This window comes from Clytia hemisphaerica, unplaced genomic scaffold, assembly GCF_902728285.1.
Source record: "Clytia hemisphaerica strain Z4C2 unplaced genomic scaffold, Clytia hemisphaerica genome assembly, whole genome shotgun sequence".
Taxonomy (NCBI): Eukaryota; Metazoa; Cnidaria; class Hydrozoa; order Leptothecata; family Clytiidae; genus Clytia; species Clytia hemisphaerica.
The window spans coordinates 349351-366979 of record NW_027104114.1 but is presented as its reverse complement, the minus strand read 5'-3'; the positions used below and the strand labels follow the sequence as shown (position 1 = coordinate 366979).

General features: G+C 34.7%; 1 long non-coding RNA gene across 1 annotated transcript; it reads right to left on the bottom strand.

Annotated features, from left to right (window-relative positions):
* Positions 1-44: 44 nt before the first annotated feature.
* LOC136813350 (uncharacterized) lies at positions 45-2113 on the bottom strand. Its single transcript, XR_010847462.1, has 2 exons — positions 1668-2113; positions 45-532 (listed from the first exon to the last, which is right to left on the bottom strand). It is a non-coding gene; the product is annotated as an uncharacterized lncRNA (long non-coding RNA).
* Between the last annotated feature and the right edge of the window lie 15516 nt (positions 2114-17629).

The window sequence follows — 17629 nt, the reverse complement described above, 5'->3', positions numbered from 1 at the left end:
AAAGGAACAATTTTTGCGAAAAAGAAATATTAAATGACAATTCATTCAAGTTTAGTTAAATATTAAATTTAGGTATGATAAATCTAATTATGTACAAAATTTAATGCCTCCAAAGCAAAAAGCTTTTGATCAGTTTATTAAGAATTAAGATCATGCTCCCCATTTAAGCATACACTTGAAAAATCTTTTAATGTGTCAAGTCTTTCAAATGAAATTGAATCATCTTAACCATACACTTGGCATTGTTGGAAAGCTCTTTTAAATGTTTACCAGATATTTCATTGAAAGCCTCGATTGAAACTACCATGAGCCAAAATAAAATTCATCAGTGTACGAACTTCTACCGAGAGATCATCAAAAAGGTAATCCTAAAATTTATCAGCACAGAAGCCAAACAAGAATGTTGCGAGGTCGAAGATGACACCGACCCATCCCACGATATAACACCATCCGATTTTTGTATTTTCACTGGCAGCATCGGCTGTCGGAATCTTGATGATGAAAACCACCAGAGATGAGGACATTGCAAATGCTGAAAAATGGGGAAAGAAAATATTTATTCTGTCAAGTTATCTGACAGGGGGTACTCAATAGGGAAACAACAGTTTGATAAGAGCCCCCTGGTAAAGAAAAGGCTTAGCTCCCGTAAGTTAGAATTTTTTAAACCCCATCCATCCTCATTGAAGACATTGAACAATGTAACGCCGATTCTAGAATAAAAATTGAGGGTCTTCTATTACATACGTGTACTAACGATAATTCATTGATTCCCAAAGAAACCGAGTACAAATAGTCTCGCGTGATTACTCTTCACTGTGACACCCAAGTAGGTCTACAAAACGGGATAGTTCCTCTAATTTGGTCGACTTAGTCCGCCCTGGAATTAGCAGACATTTTTTTGCGAAAAAAAAAATACTTCCAGGAAGTACGTCTTGAAAAGAACTACCGGTGATAGCTCATAAGGCGATGACTCAGCATTTCTAGCACCTTTGGCTCCTTTTGCTGAGACAAATATCTCGAAATCTAGACCTACAAACTATACTTCTAATCGATATTACTCTTCGAGACGCATCATATCTGAAAACATTTTTTTCGTCAAAAGAATGCTTAAAAATGATGAATTATAAGCATAAAATTTCGCAGCATTGAGGTCGTATCTGTCATTTCCGTGGCACTAAGTCAAGCGAATTAAAGAAATGACCCAATTATGGAGACCTACTTTTCACGCTAAAGGGCAGGTGGTAAATTCAGTTTTGCCAAAAAGGAACTTCAAAAATCGACTTTCTAAGGATCTCTAATATAAATGCGGACTTCACTTCTTCTTGTTTGAGAACGGTTAAAGATTCATTTCTAGCCCCTATGGGGCTTTAAACTCACCATCTTCAACGCTCCATAGAAAATTTTTCCCTAGCTTGGAAACTGCTTTTTGAAGTCCGAACGGACAGTACAATAAGAACAAAATAAAACCCATGTACTTATAAATATGGAATTGATAACTAGTTATTGGAGAAACTTGGGTTTACATAAAATTTGTGAACAGACGTGGTTTGGGAGGCTTATTCACCTCTTGAGACCAAGCTGATTCAGGGACACGTGCAGACTCACTTCCTAACGTTCTTGAAAATAGAAACTTCGAAAATTAATTTTAGATAAGAAACTCTACCGACCTGCACATAAGAAGAACCAGGTGATATATCGACTTGGAAGATTCTTTGCAATCAACAACAATAAAGTTAAAACGGTTCCAATAGCTGAAAATAAGCAAGTTAAGACGGCTAAAGCTCTCACGACTTGCGTCCAAGACTCCACGTTGTCGCCAAGGACCACGCATTCATCCTCTCCAGGGTGGCCTGTGCAACGTTTCCATAATCCAACTCTCACAGGTTTGTTGTTAAACAATGAACTAGCCCAATCATTGCCAGATACACAGGCTACAATTAGTCCAACGGAGATTAACCCGAGAATGAACATCATCAACACTCCACATTTTGCCATCTTGCGAGTTTCCTTTATCTTCTAAAATTTTTAGCGCACGATTTGTGTTTACTGTATACTTTTTTGACGAAAAATCGTGTAATTTTGTTTCCCTACTATTAGGTGTTTGCGGGAGTACGAACTTTTTGTTTCACTTTTTTTCTTGCTTTTTTGACGTTGGATTTCCGAAACCAGTTTTAAGAAAATAGTTGTAGCAACTGTGAATGAACATAAAACTAACTTTTGAGAATAAACACTTATGATTTGATTTTAATGAGACTTTATTATGATTTATATTTCCAAAATTAGGGCTATGACCTTTGATATTGTTGTTTGAGATATCAAATGTTTTAAGAAGTATAAGAGTATAAAATTGAGCAAAAATACGCGAGAGTAAAACAAACGAAACTCCAACATGTTCGTTTGAGGTTTAAGAATTATGAAACGGTGACCAATAGACTTTAAATTGAGTCCCCGTTTCAGTGAGAACTATTTGCTACCAGAGAGTGGATAAAATATACGATAAAAAGTTTCTTAAATATTCTTAGACAGAGAAATAGTTGAAAGGATGACAATTTATTGGGGGGGGGGGCTTTATTCATTCTTTTGCATTATTTTTCGATTCGATCTTTCCTGTACGTCCGTGGTAAAAATGTAGGGTAGATTACAATTACGAAATCTTATCAGTTCTTACTCAGTAGGTAGGAGATTTTGTTGCTACCCTGAAAAAATGGACCCAATGTTGAACTTGTTTTTTTTTTAATATTTTGCCAAAAAAACTGAAATTCCAAATTTAAAATTTTCCACGCTACCAAATTCCCTCAAAAAGGTACCCTATGAGGGACTGATCCTACGTGGGACTCGTGGAGGTAAAAAAGGTACATCCCGATAACCTCTTTTTGCTCAAGTACCTCCCCCTCCCCGGGACTGGAACTTCAAAAGGGATTCCTACAATTATATGGATTTATTTTGAGCGTTCCGCGAAATAGCTTTAGATAGATTGTTCCGCAATATATGTGTATTTTGAGCGTTCCGCAAAATAGTCGTCAGCGTTCCGCTGAATAGCCTCTTACACGTGTTACTTATTCGGCTGTCTGAATTCAGTCTTCACAAGTCGTTAGTTGGTACCCCCTCCTCCCACCCAGAGTACTCTTTTACAATTTTAAATTTAACACGTATGAGTTTCTAATATGGGCCAAACATAGAGTTTAATTATTTGATTACGGATAACTTATGTCTAGGACGTAAATATTTATTATTAATTATTTGGTATTTTCACCTCGCTCGTGTAACTAGACGGATGCTACTATCGAGAAAGATATATAAAGATATTGTGTTGAACGAAAAATAAATGAAGTTATTTTCGATTGAGTTTTCGAATTAACGAATTAGAAAATAAGGTCGGGTTATATTGAGATTTTAGTGTATTTTGACGTTTTTCAGAATTTAAAATTTTGGGCGAGAATTATTTTAGCATTTCCACTTTTCTTTCACATTGAATATTTCGATTTTAGAGGGGTTTGGTGGCTTCTAGGCTATATTCCAAGCCTTATTCGAGCAAATTTGAGCTTTTAAATCCTGAGATCCTGAGGTCCTAAGTCTTTAGTCTCATGTTAAAACTCAGAGTTAAAGTTTTAGGCGCTTAATAATTATTTGTGGTGTTTAAAATTTCGCCGAGAACTCCCCTTTGTCTCAAATATTTTGTCCATGATTGTAGTAGATGTATGTTGCCATATCAACAGAGATGCAATGGTAGTTTATAAATTTGAAATTACTTTTTTGATAGGTTTAGCTCTTAACAAACAAACCAATTTTAAGTACATTGTGCGTATGCGAATAACCGAATTTCAGACATAAGTTGGATGGGCTGAGTTTCCATATAAGGTGAAAATTTCCACTTCAGCCACACTCCATTGTATTGCTTTCAGTATAGTATATTTGTGGTAAGTTCTTGCAAGTCTGATATTTGTTTATTTTAAAAGCCAACGATAAACAAAGTTTACACAAATATAAAATTTTTTTGATATTAGTTTTTTGTGATATAGATGCCACATGAGGGGAAACTATAAAGCTCAGTTGACTATTCACTCGGACCTCCCTTCCATTAAAATGGCAGCATGCTCAGATTGGGTTAAGTCTGGCAGTTCTGATAGCTTCGATGAAATAGATGTCGTGGGGAATCACAATCAACCCCTTGAGAAAGATCTTGTTAACCTGACAATATCTGAAAGCACCACATCTCCTTCCCACAACCATATGGACGGTGGAAGAGCTTCAGGATTACATAATGGTGAACTAAATGGATTACGGAAAGTGGACGAAAATGGCCGCCCTACAAACCATAGTAAGTAGCATTGAGTTTATAGTTTCTGGGGAAATCTTACTGACATCGCGATTGATCAAGTTAAGATCTTACTGAATGAAATTTATTCAAAACAAGGAAAGAAAGGGAATAATACCAATTTGCTTTAAGGTTCCAGATTGAAAATTCCTCGTATACATTCGAATTTTATGTACACTGGAAAATTCTCATTGAGGAATTGAGACATGTGTGTTTGGATAATATAGTTGAACTGTTTTTTTTTCCACTCTTGCAGTTATGCAATCCAAGTCAGATATGAAAGAAATGGTCTTGTCTGATAAATAGTACCCCTGATAGTATTTCATGACTTATTACATCAAATACCTACACAAGAGCTGAATTAAACCATTTTAAGTTATTGGTCGTTTTCATGAAATTTATTATTTTAAGGTTTGACTTTGGGTACCTTTTGGTCTATACCATTGCCACTTTTGATGTGCATATAACTAAAATCTCCCAATATAATTTCTCGAAGTTACAAATGAAACTGTCAGCGCGAATAATTGCGACCACAGGGTGTATTTACGAAGTGATCGCACAATATGTACTCGAAGTGTTAGGAGTAAGATAAAATCTAGAATTACGAAAAGAAAATCCTCAGCAATGAAATTAAAACTGTTTATGTTTATTTTTCGTCTAAAATGTTCAGCACTATTGTGAGCAACAAAATCTCCCAACTGCTGTGTAAATCTGATAAGATTTCGTAATTGTTTCTATATATGGGTACTAATGAATTATTTCAGAAATTTTAGAAACGAATCATTATACTGTGCACAACAGGTTTTTCGAGTTGAGTTCATCCAATCAAAACTCAGTCAAGGCTAGCGACGCGTATCATTGGTTTCTCGATTCTTCGAGAAAGGGGTTTTTCGCCCCCCTGCTAATTTTTCTAGTTTAACCACTTTGTATTTGCGGCTGAAATTCCTTTAATTCTTCTTAGAAAATGTTATTCTTGCAAAATAACCATCTACCAGTAAAAAAAACTAATTTTGGCTAGCCAAAATAAGGAATTCTGTGTAGATACAAATTATGCACAAAGGAGTCTTTGGTTCAAATTTTCCAGGGAAGACATTAACAAAGTCTTCTGGATACGAAAGAATGAATTTACTTTTCCCGGACTTTTCCAGACCAAGTTAGTTTCAACTTACTGCTACTCTAAGAATATTTTTCTTCATGATCCAATGTCAACTAAAAATCAATTAGAAAAACAAAATGACAGCGCACTTTGCGGTTTTATCACAAGATTGAAAACCCACGCATCCTTACGGGTCTTTTCCAAATATTCTTTTATTTAGTGGACTCAGTTATCAAGTGCAAAAAATTACAGTACATTCAACCCTTAATTCAGCCAAACGATTCAAAACAGGATTCTGATTCCACTATGTCGTATGTGTCATCCTTATTAATAAATTGGGAATGAGACCAAAATAGCATCAACTTTTTAAAGCAAGCTTGTATATATACTTAGCAAGCACTTAAAAACGAGAACCATTTTTTGCGGGGTTGTGTCGACTTAACAAACTCTTTAGCAGTACGTGACGCGGTCTTTCTTTTACACCATAAGTGTCACAAGTCACGAACAACATGATCATTCTGCTTTGGTGCATACACAACACTGTATGATACTCAAGGAAACAATGATAACAGTCACTTCATCTACACTGTAAATACAAAAGCTTGATAAACCGGTTTCTACAAGCAAATTGGATAATTTTTTTGTGCTTATATAGGTTGATAAGAGGGCGTGTAGTATACCAAAATAATTCATTATATTTTTTGACGCAAACATCCTTAAGTGAATTGTCAACTCAAAGGGTCATCGTTATTGACGTCAGTAAAATTTTCGCTCCTGAGGCAGATGCATTTTATCAGAAACGTGCAAAGGTTTCACAACCCGGGTCACTGAGAACACAAAAACTACTGTACACAATCTTTTTCAACCAAGACAACATTACACATAACGTCTCGGTATGTGAGGGGTATTGTAATTGAGTCGATTATCTTTGATAGATGTGATATAATTATTTTTGATTTGCTGAATCGGGGACACGGTATGCGGCCTTATCACACCCTTGGTTGAATTAATCCCTTCAATTCATCGATTGCAGCTCGTAAAACCTGTTGAAATTATCGAATGCTAACTGCCCTAAAAAGGTTTGGATAAAATACTTGTCATAGCTAGATTTTTAATTTTTTTCCAATCCTTGCAATCCGTTCCTCGACGATCAAAGGTGCATCTGTATCTAGTTTAAGTATTAGGAACAATTTAAGAACCAGACCCCATTTAACCTCCTTTTGATACACCTGCAACTGAAAAGGCAGGGTGAATTTCGAGCGGCCTCGTAGTAAGTCATCGCTGACAGTAAAGTCAAAGCATAAAGTCAAAGTAACAATAAAACACAAAAAAACAGTAAATCAAATCATCACATAGGCCTACATTCCATGTGACACCACTCCAAAGAAAAAAGCAATCATTTAAAAATAGCACATAGTCTCTATCTCACTAAAGGTCATGGACATTTATCACGAAAATTCTCCGTTATAAAAGTCGTAAAAGTTAGAAAAATGATTCAATGCACAGGCACATATCAGGGATATCATACGACCTAGAATGAATTAGCCAAAGTACTACCCTTTATTCTTGATAATTGAACTTGAACGCGAAATTTAATTTGTTCGAATTACATAGAGATTTGAATAATAGAAAGTCTTTTGTAAGGAGTTTTCCATGTCGGGGAATAAGAATTGGTTCGAACTATAGAACGATTTAAAAACACTTTTTTTCAAATTGAGAACCGATTTTTATTTATTTTTTATGCGATAGAGTGGTTAATTTGGAAAAGCTCCTGTTATCACATTTTTGAATGTGCAAATGCCTTATTATGAGGGTGTAGCACCAGTCCAAATAGTAGCCTGGGTATCCAGACCATAAATTGTTCCACAGTCTAGTTTTTCAGATTAATGTACCTCTGGTTTATGGTGTAGGAAACCTTTCCCATAATATGCGAGGGCATCTGATTGGTCGATGCGTACAAAAACAAAATGGGGCGGATTAATGGAAACTGGAAGGCTTCATTTACATGTGGCTTACTTTTTGTTGTTGTCTTTTATTTTAGGGGGTTTAGGCAGTCTTTAGATTTATCGAGGTCTTTTGGTAAGTAACCTGTGAGCATATGCTTGCATAGTATAAGAAAGCCGCGGCTGCTTGTCTGTCTTAAATTCCAACTTTTCGGGAATCCGTCATTAAGGGTCTACTTACTGACTTATTTACTGTCATTTAAACTGTTAGAGCTTTCAATCCACAAAATTGCCGTGCTAGGTTGGATATTTTGATAATTTTCGAAGGCTCTCTAAATCTATTTTGTTTTACGGTTTTACCTATAAATGATTAACTTTGACAAAATATAAAATAAAATCAAACAGTTGGCTTAGAACTTACAAAGTTATCTTTTTCTAAAAAACTTTTTGACCTGTGTCCTTGTATTGCGTCCTATGACGTACGTTTTGAACCAACCGGGTAATTTTCTCTTTTCTAAATTTTTGATTCTGGAAACCCAGGCTTTATAAAGATTTCAGACACTTGTTTAAACAGCTTTAAACACTCTTTGTCACTCCACCGCAAAGCTTTTTGACATTCCGCAAGTAGATAGAATAGTAACATGATTTACTGCACATTGAAGTCAAAGACCTTTGCACGTACAGTTCGTCATATGAAAGCAGCATGTTATATAAAGCTACGTCTCGAAAAGAAACTTTATATCCGATATTTAAGCGTACAATGAGACAACTTTGAACATAGTCCACTTTACTATTTTGCTCATCGTGCTTTTTGTGGTGAAAATGTTTTGCATCTTGAATTGTGACCAAAAACGATGTTTCTGCCAAATTTACCGGAAAATTTTGGCCCCCCAGCGGTTTGCGTGAAAACGATTTTTTGCAAAATTTACCGGATAAACAAAATTTTTTTTTCTTTTTTTCGGAAATTCATGGCCCCCATGCTTGGAATTGAAAAACTTTTTCGTTAGAGAAAAGAAGCCTAAAAATTGCGTGAATAACGTGAAAAAACTTGACTTGAAAATTCACTTGATGCGTGAATGCGTGAATCTGGGCTGGGCTTGAATACGTGAATTTTCCCTTTTTTCCACCGATCAATTTTCCGATTTCCTGAAAAATCGGGTTATTGCGTTCAAGGAAAATTTGCGTGAATGCGTGAATTTCGAAAAAAAAATTGCGTGGGTGATTGCGTGGTTCGTATCAAGAAATATTTCTTCGTTTACAGCTAAATTGAAAAACTTTCCAGATATTGAACAAAAAAACTTATCATGTTTGGAACGGGGTTTGGAAACGAAATTCTCTAAATTTGAGTCTTCGTTCTTTCAAAAAAGTCGTTTAATTAAGAAGAAAGCCGTGGCTGGAATATGTACCGCATTGTCTTTTCAGTTGATTGCTGTTCCATCTCTGTCTCCGAGCTTTATAAGAACATCAAGATTGTCAGTTTATTATTGGTAGATAGTTTTTGAAATTTTTCTCTTATTTCCCTTCACAAGAAGATTTTTTATTTCTAGATATCTTTCAATCTGTACAGATCTGTACCCAATGAAACACTTTAACTGATTTTGGACATATTTTAGGGTATTTTGTGAAACGATAGTTTTTCGCCAAAATTAAAATTATAAGAACTATATTTAAGATAACAACTTTCCTGTCAGTTTGAATGATAAATTTTGAGGGTGCTGGCTTGAAATTTTCACAGAATTATCTTGATGTACTATTTCATTGATTTCTAAAAAGATTTCACTGAAATATTGTGAAGGCATTTTGAGGCACCTTATTAATTTTTAAGTTCTTTCAGCCCAGTCATTTTGTGCTTGTTTAAATTTCTTATTGTTGATCTTTCCTGCACAATGCAGGTGTATTATCAAGGGAATATCATTAATGTCTAAAACGCATTGCGAAGTAAGTATTAACGACAAACTAATAAAGTTTACCATTAAAGATGCTACACTACTTATTTCTTGATCAACAAATAGTCATCAAATACGACAGAGATAGAACAACAGAAATTCAGATGTTATCATTCCAGCCGCGGCTTTCTTATACTATGATTTAAGTCAGTCAATATTTTAAATTTTGTTTTTTGAGGCTTGAAAAGAGCCGTCCTATTGCTTTTAAATCTATGAATGAGAACGGTTTTGCTGTTCAACAGTGAAGCAAAAGGAAGGGGAGAAAAAAGGGAAGAGCGGCTTTACAGGAAAAGGGAAGAAATACTTAGATGTTGAGTGAATATTAAGTGTCAACCAAAATCCTGCTACATTACACTTATGTCTGACACAAACTTTGCTTTGAGAGTCTAATCTTTTTTATTACCATGGGGAAACCCGTACTTTAATTGGACCGATTCTCTAAAAATTGGTTTCTGCGTGTTAGCAAAAAAGAGTACATCTTTAATGTGAATAATTTTGAAATGGGATTGTGCCCGAGTTTATTTCCAACAGATTTCCCTATGATTTTGGAAGTGACATAAGATAAACCAATGGTATATAAAATGCTGTCGGTGTCAAATCGAATTTTGTAAAACAGAGCCGATAATACATATCTTGCATAGACATGAGTTCGGAAACCAACAGTTCATATACCGGAAATATGTAGTTTCAATGTGCCTGCCGTAAATTTACTATCATATGAGAATTTCACCAGCTTTTGTTTGCGATAGATGCACTGCAATAAAAATACATCATTTGAAAATGCCTGCCTGTAAAAAGAAAAACGGAAGCAAAAAAGCCAATTAGCAATTAAGTATCAGATGTTTATGTGCCTATTAATCTATCATAAAATTTCAAGGTGTTCGCTTAATGAGCATTCTTATGGAGTTTCCGCACGGAACACTTAAAAAAATTAATTCCGACATTTGAACCGATTTAGAATTTTAAGTGAAAAGTTTCTGTTATAAAAGTCGAGTCATTCAAAAATCCGTTATAAATACGTTGGCGGTTTTCCGTAATCGATCCGTGCTCTATTTGGAGATTATCGCTAGAGACTGCTGCATAAAGTTCATAACCGGAGAAATGCAATAAACAGACTTCCAAGGTCTTAGCTTTGAGCTCAGATGGGAATAACGAATACTTTTTTATTTATCTATGTACTCTATTTGAAAAAAAAGTGACTTCAAACACAAGCCGAGCCAAAATCCCTTAGGCGCTTAAGTTAGGTTGGTTTAATGTCGAAAAACAGGAAAAAATACATTTCTCGGAGGAGCAAATATGATTAAAAAACGATGTTTATTGTTTGTGGTGTGGTTTGAGAACTGTTCCATTTCACCGAATCCTATTAAGATTAAATGAATGCTTGAATTTAAGAGCCATTTTTTTTAAAAATCTTCAGAATAAAGAAAGTGTGATACCTCACCCTCTTAGATTTTGATGAAATTTTGACCAAATGATCCATCACACAAGAAAATAAGACCATGAAAATTTCACCTTGATATCTCAAGTAGTTTTGAAGATACAGAGTCTCAAAGATAGGCTACTAAGCGGAAATTGACCCCTAAAAATCATGAACTCTGGTGGGGAGCAGATTTTGAAAGCCAATGAATTTTTATTCAAGTACATTAGAAAGCTGATTTACAGTGGATTTCAAGAACTTTTTGTAGGGAATCAGAAAAAATCAAATTGAGTCTCCAAAATTTTCCCCGAAAATCTCTAGCACCTCCTGTAGAGGGCTTCAAACTTTGTGTAATCTGGGTTTGGAAGCACTTTTAGCTGTATGCTGATGGTCCTTGGAGACTTTTTTGAAGCAAACTTTTGACCTGGAGTGGTTTACTGGTGGGTTTTGGCCACAAAAATAACATTTTCAGGATTTCTATTTTTGCGTAACCGTCAAAAATGGCCGAAAAAATTGCTATTTTGGCAGAGCTGGAGCAAAATTCAAGATGGCGTATCTTTTTTAACCCCCTACAAATTTTTTTGAAACTTTCAGTAATGCTTCCTTAGTAGGTCTAGTTTATAACCTCAAAAAATCTCAGTGGGGGCTTGAAGTCTCTTAAAGATATGATCGATTGAAAATTTGCTTAACTTCGTTGTTTTTTCCCTCCTAAAATGCTAAATCAGGCCCACTTAAGGGCTCTAAAGGTAAATTCTTGTCAAAATATTGGTTGATCTTCTCTAGCCAACTAATCATTGGCATTAAGGGAACAACTGTAAAAAAATTCAGGTCATTTCCATTAACAGATGACATTTTATGACTGTTTCTTTATTTTTAAGTATAGAATATGTAAAAAAATGAGACTGACATCTTGCCTTTCCTACCATTCCAGGGCCTATATTTCCAGGAAAAGCCTCAACCTTTCACAGTTTGGTGAATATTATTCTTAAATATAAGCAGGTTACTTCAACTAAATGGGTTTAACAGTACTTAATTCCTATTCAAAAACTTTTTAGACTCATTCAGAAATCCTACTTTGACAATAATTTGCGCTTTACCGCAAAATTTCTGTGTACACTGACAGCCTTACTTGTTGATTCTTAAATAACTAAGCAACATTACTAGGGTGATATTTTATGAGATACTGCAAACAATGATGTTTAAATCTTCTGGACAAGAAATATTGGACAGTCTAAAGTTAATCACGACACTTGGACTTAGAAATTTTGCGGTAAAGCGCAAATTATTGTCAAAGTAGGATTTCTGAATGAGTCTAAAAAGTTTTTGAATAGGAATTAAGTACTGTTAAACCCATTTAGTTGAAGTAACCTGCTTATATTTAGGAATAATATTTACCAAACTGTGAAAGAATGAGGCTTTTCCTGAAAATATAGGCCCTGGAATGGTAGGAAAGGCCAGATGTCAGTCCCATTTTTTTACATATTCTATACTTAAAAATAAAGAAACAGTCATAAAATGTCATCTGTTAATGGAAATGACCTGAATTTTTTTACAGTTGTTCCCTTAATGCCAATGATTAGTTAGCTAGAGAAGATCAACCAATATTTTGACAAAAATTTACCTTTAGAGCCCTTAAGTGGGCCTGATTCAGCATTTTAGGAGGGAAAAAACAATGAAGTTAAGCAAATTTTCAATTGATCATATCTTTAAGAGACTTCAAGCCCCCACTGAGATTTTTTGAGGTTATAAACTAGACCTACTAAGGAAGCATTACTGAAAGTTTCAAAAAAATTTGTAGGGGGTTCAAAAAGATACGCCATCTTGAATTTTGCTCCAGATCAGCCAAAATAGCAATTTTTTCGGCCATTTTTGACGGTTACACAAAAATAGAAATCCTGAAAATATTATTTTTGTGGCCAAAACCCACCAGTAAACCACTCCAGGTCAAAAGTTTGCTTCAAAAAAGTCTCCAAGGACCATCAGCAGACAGCTAAAAGTGCTTCCAAACCCAGATTACACAAAGTTTGAAGCCCTCTACAGGAGGTGTAGAGATTTTTGGGGAAAATTTTGGAGACTCAATTTGATTTTTTCTGATTCCCTACAAAAAGTTCTTGAAATCCACTGTAAATCAGCTTTCTAATGTACTTGAATAAAAATTCATTGGCTTTCAAAATCTGCTCCTCACCAGAGTTCATGATTTTTAGGGGTCAATTTCCGCTTAGTAGCCTATCTTTGAGACGCTGTATCTTCAAAACTACTTGAGATATCAAGGTGAAATTTTCAGGGTCTTATTTTCTTGTGTGATGGATCATTTGGTCAAAATTTCATCAAAATCCAAGAGGATGAGGTATCACACCCTGAAGACTTTTAAAAAAAATGGCTCTTAATTCGTTAGTTGAACACGTTTTTTATCATCACAGCGTATAATAAACATGGAATCCAGACCCAAATGTCGGAAATCCATATCTCACTTGAAGAAATCTAGACCTCGATGAAGCTTCTAGAGAAGATATGCATACTTGTAATATGCAATACATAAACCCCCAACATATGGCATAAACACATTTGGTGCCACTTTGATGCACTTTTCGAAACACGATGAGCCTTAAAAATCCCCCTTGCTAAAAAAGACGTGTTTGTAAGGGGTTCATAGGTGCTTCTTTAAATACAACGTGCAGTCGAATGTAGTATCTTGATGCACGATTAGCTTTATATAACCCTAGCCAAGTCGACTTTGACCTTCGCTCTTAGCCAAACGTGCGATCAGAAACGAAGTCTGATGCTACTGAGACCAAAAAAATGGTTTCACTGAGAAATTCTTCACCACAACTTACATATTTAATCATAAACTTCTGAGCTTTCTATAAGATGAGAGCTGACACCTAACTCCCTGATCAACCTGCATTTGCTTGCTGCATCCTCTTCCTCCGATAACTTTGTATTGAGGATGGTTCTTAGCAAAAGGTTCGAAAACCAGGAGACACCTTGCAGATCTTCCTGTGCTGTTTTGTAACTTTTGACAGACCCGGTGGGACCCTCGACCATTACTTGAAAAATTCTAACCGGGTCTCCGATCAGATTCATGGGTTTTATGGATAGAGAGTCAGATCCTAAGCTCAAAGAAAGTGATAGTCTTCAATGTGTTTTCATTTTCATTTTCTTACCTGATTCTCACAACTAGGGTATTACTTTTGGAAGATGGAGATTAAATTATAAGATATTTTTTTCCAATGACAGTTTATTCAAGGGAGAACTGAGGTGAGTAGTCAACTTGTAAACAGGAGAGACAACTGACAGGTTGAAGGAAAGCTGGATTTTTTTCGTTCAATATTTGAGGAAATTCTTGTTTATGTTTTTATGTAATTGTTTGAAAACTTTCCACCTCCAAAAGTAAGCTCAGCTTGTCCTTCCGTCTGTACAACATAAATTCTTTGAAAGCCATCAACAAAAGAGAGAGCTTTTATTGACTTTAAAGGAAACTTCACATTATTTCACATGATCTCTTCGTCTCTAAATATATCTTTAAACTTGGCATACTTAAGGAAATTTTAAAACTTAGTTAGAGACTGTTAGAGGACTGTTCGATTTCCGAGAAATGTCAAATTTGAAGCATATAGGAACCTCTATAACAGTAAATTGTAAATGGTAGATTGACTATAATTTTTATCCACACTTCTCAAAACGCTTCAATAAAATTTGTGAACCTAGCTTCCAAAGAAAATTGTTATAGCGCTTTTACATAAACCATCTGAATCTCCATAGATGGTGTAATGTAACGAATAAGGACAATATAGAAAATAAATGGGCAGGCAGGCAGGCAGACAGACGGACAATTTGAATAGAAATACATGGTAAGTGAATTGCAAAAGAAAATCGCTTGCAAAATGATACTCAACGATTCCAAAGCGTACAGTCATCACATAAAGAATAATGGGGATTTCTAATCAAATTATTCCAGATTAATTAGGGTTGGCATTTAAGTGGGCTGCCATGTGAACGTTATGGAAATAAAGTTCATAAGAAGCACATCCGAAAATACTTAACAAATTATTTTGAGAATGTCGTTGTGAAATCACGTGAAACATTCATTTTATCCTTAGGAGCTATTTTGTTTTGGTTAGTTAATAGGATATCTAATAAAAAACTGATAGGCACCTGTTTATGTTTGAGAGAAGAAAGAGAGAGGGTTGGGACGGATAAGTTATTCCAACCTTTTAAATTCTTATAAAACTCTAAGATGGTTTTAAAATCACTAGTTTTCAGAACATGGTACTAGCTGAACCAGGAATGGTTGTTTTCCAAAGATATAATTTTTCAGTCGAATTAAACCTTTTTAACGAGAAGAATTTTATAAGAACAAGGCTCAAAATCGTCAATAATAAGAGAAAATCAAGAAAACCTGGAATCACTGAAGTTTAAGAATAAGCTGGAATAAAGTGTAGTGTCTTTAATCAAATCTACAAATGCCAATGGGTATTACACTTTTTTTTATAAGAATGTACTTTATAAGAATATTCACGATGAAATTCGCCAAAAAACTAAGAATAATGCTAAGAATATCACCATCATGGAATTTTGCTAGGCCTTTTTCGCGCGCCTTTTATTTTCACGCACTTATTCTGCGCGAAAATAAAACGGCCTCGAAAATTAATGGAATTAAGGTACTCAAGCTAAGAATGCCATTTTTAGAGTATTTCCGATCATAAATTGCCAATTACCCCCAAGTAAGGCTCACTTCTTTCACAAAAATGCCATTTTATGCTTTAGACGTAGGTATGAAATGTTGAATCTACCTGAATTAGGGTCCTAACCTAAGAATACTGTAAGAAAAAAGTTAAGAATATCCATGATGAAATGAAAAAACAACATTCTTATAAAAAAAGCGTGTATGGTAATTCATCTGCAATCACCCCTAGATACAGATGTAAAGTCGTATGAGTATAAGTGTGGTCTAAGGAAAGAACGCTATTATTATATTCAGAAATTCAACCTGCTTACACAACTTGCTAATATGAGATAAGAGAAAAATAGCTTTTCCTCGGGAAGTTTACTTTTCACATCCTCACAACGAACAATTAACATTGGAAGAATTTTAAGCTCGAGTTGCACAATCCTTGTGTAAGCTTTATAGCATGAACTATGAACTTACTGAACTTACAATTTCCAAATGAGCTGACATTTGACATTGAAATACTTTCATTTTTCAAAGCAATATTCGTGGTGCTTTAGCACATGACTGCTAAATATCATACCATATGAAAATTGGTGTAATACCATTAAAGGATTTATCTATTTACAGTTCTTTATGTATGCTTTTTGAGAGCTTGAAAGGATTAAGTAGATCTCTAGTAGATCAAACGTAAGGTGTACCCCTGACAACCCCTATAGATAAATTTTCAACGCATAATTTAGACTTGGGGTCAAACAAAAGTTAGATACCAAATATTAAACATCGAAACAAATATTCCAACACAAAGTAAGTCTGGGAAGTTTACCCAAATTACCAAGGATCCATCACTAGTGTTTATGGTACAATAAACACTCACAAACGTCTACTTTTGAATTTCATAAGTTTGACGAATTGAAACCAAAATCTTTTACTTTATATCGAAGACTAGGGGCTGAAATTCTCGCGGCTGAACATGATGTTTTTGTGTAAGCAAAATGAAATCAAGTACTCCCTATACATGTCAGCTCATTCTTTCCTTCTCAACAATAAGCCCATATTTAATTGGAATGACATGATAAAATAGAATGACTTTGTAACTGTATGCCATTGCCGACAGTTGTTGATGATTGCCAAAGAAAAAAATTGAAATGACTGCCCATCAAAATTAATTTGACTTTTTGATTGGATTTGATATTATGTTTGATTATACTGATTTAGCTAATTTAAAAGGAGAAAAAATGATTTCAAAGATTACCAGGGTGGAAAGTCCTCTATGAGATTCAAGAATGTAAGTTTCGATTTAATTTAAGGGTCTTAAAGAAAATGGAATAATCCTTTTTGAGAGGGTTAAACTCATCATAAATTCGATTCCAGGAATCTAACCTTCAAATATTTTTCCACATCCTCCACGGCTTTTCCTCATCTAAAATGTCATAGTGTAAAGTTTACAGTATGGTTCAGTTTGAAAAGTCTAAACACCCCTGTCTCTTCTTCGAACATAAAGAGGTAACACTTCAGGTGCATTTGAATTTATAATACACTATTAGTAGATTCCGAATGAAATTATTGCCAGTTGTAAGGCTCTTGCGAGACAGATTCGAAAAATAATTCTTTGCAAAATTGACAAGGAGAGAAAACTTGACTGCAAACTAAAAACATAATCGACTAGGTTAAAACAAAACAAGTTAGACCTGTCTGTTGTTAGTTTTCAAGGTCGTTGACTTTTTGACATCAAACTGTCAAAAACTTAAGTGTAAAAAATCAACAATTCTAAAATCAGTCTGTATATTTTAGTCCACAAATTCGGGGGAAAGCTACGATTCATGCATTTATCTGTCCGCCCAGCTTATATGGTGGTAAGCCAAGAATTACGTCATGTGTTACGGGGTAACGTCATATTAGGAAGTTACGTTGAAAGAAAATTAATTGTCATATGACATCACAAATATAAATAATGAAAAGAATAAATTTTCTGAATCAAGACCGCTGTTTTGTCAGTAAGTCCAACTTTTTAAGAAAATGCCAGAAAATTTATTTATTTAAAAGTCTAATGTTGACGATTGATTGTCTTTCTGTTTTAAAAGTCAACAAATTTGATTATTACTTAACATTCAAAACAAAAAGCTATTTCCGCGGCTATTTGACATCAGTAGTGAACGATGCTTTTGTTTTCTTTTGTTCTTAAGACATCTATTGTTCGGATGAAAAGTTATAAATTCTTGATTGGACAGGATTTCAAAATC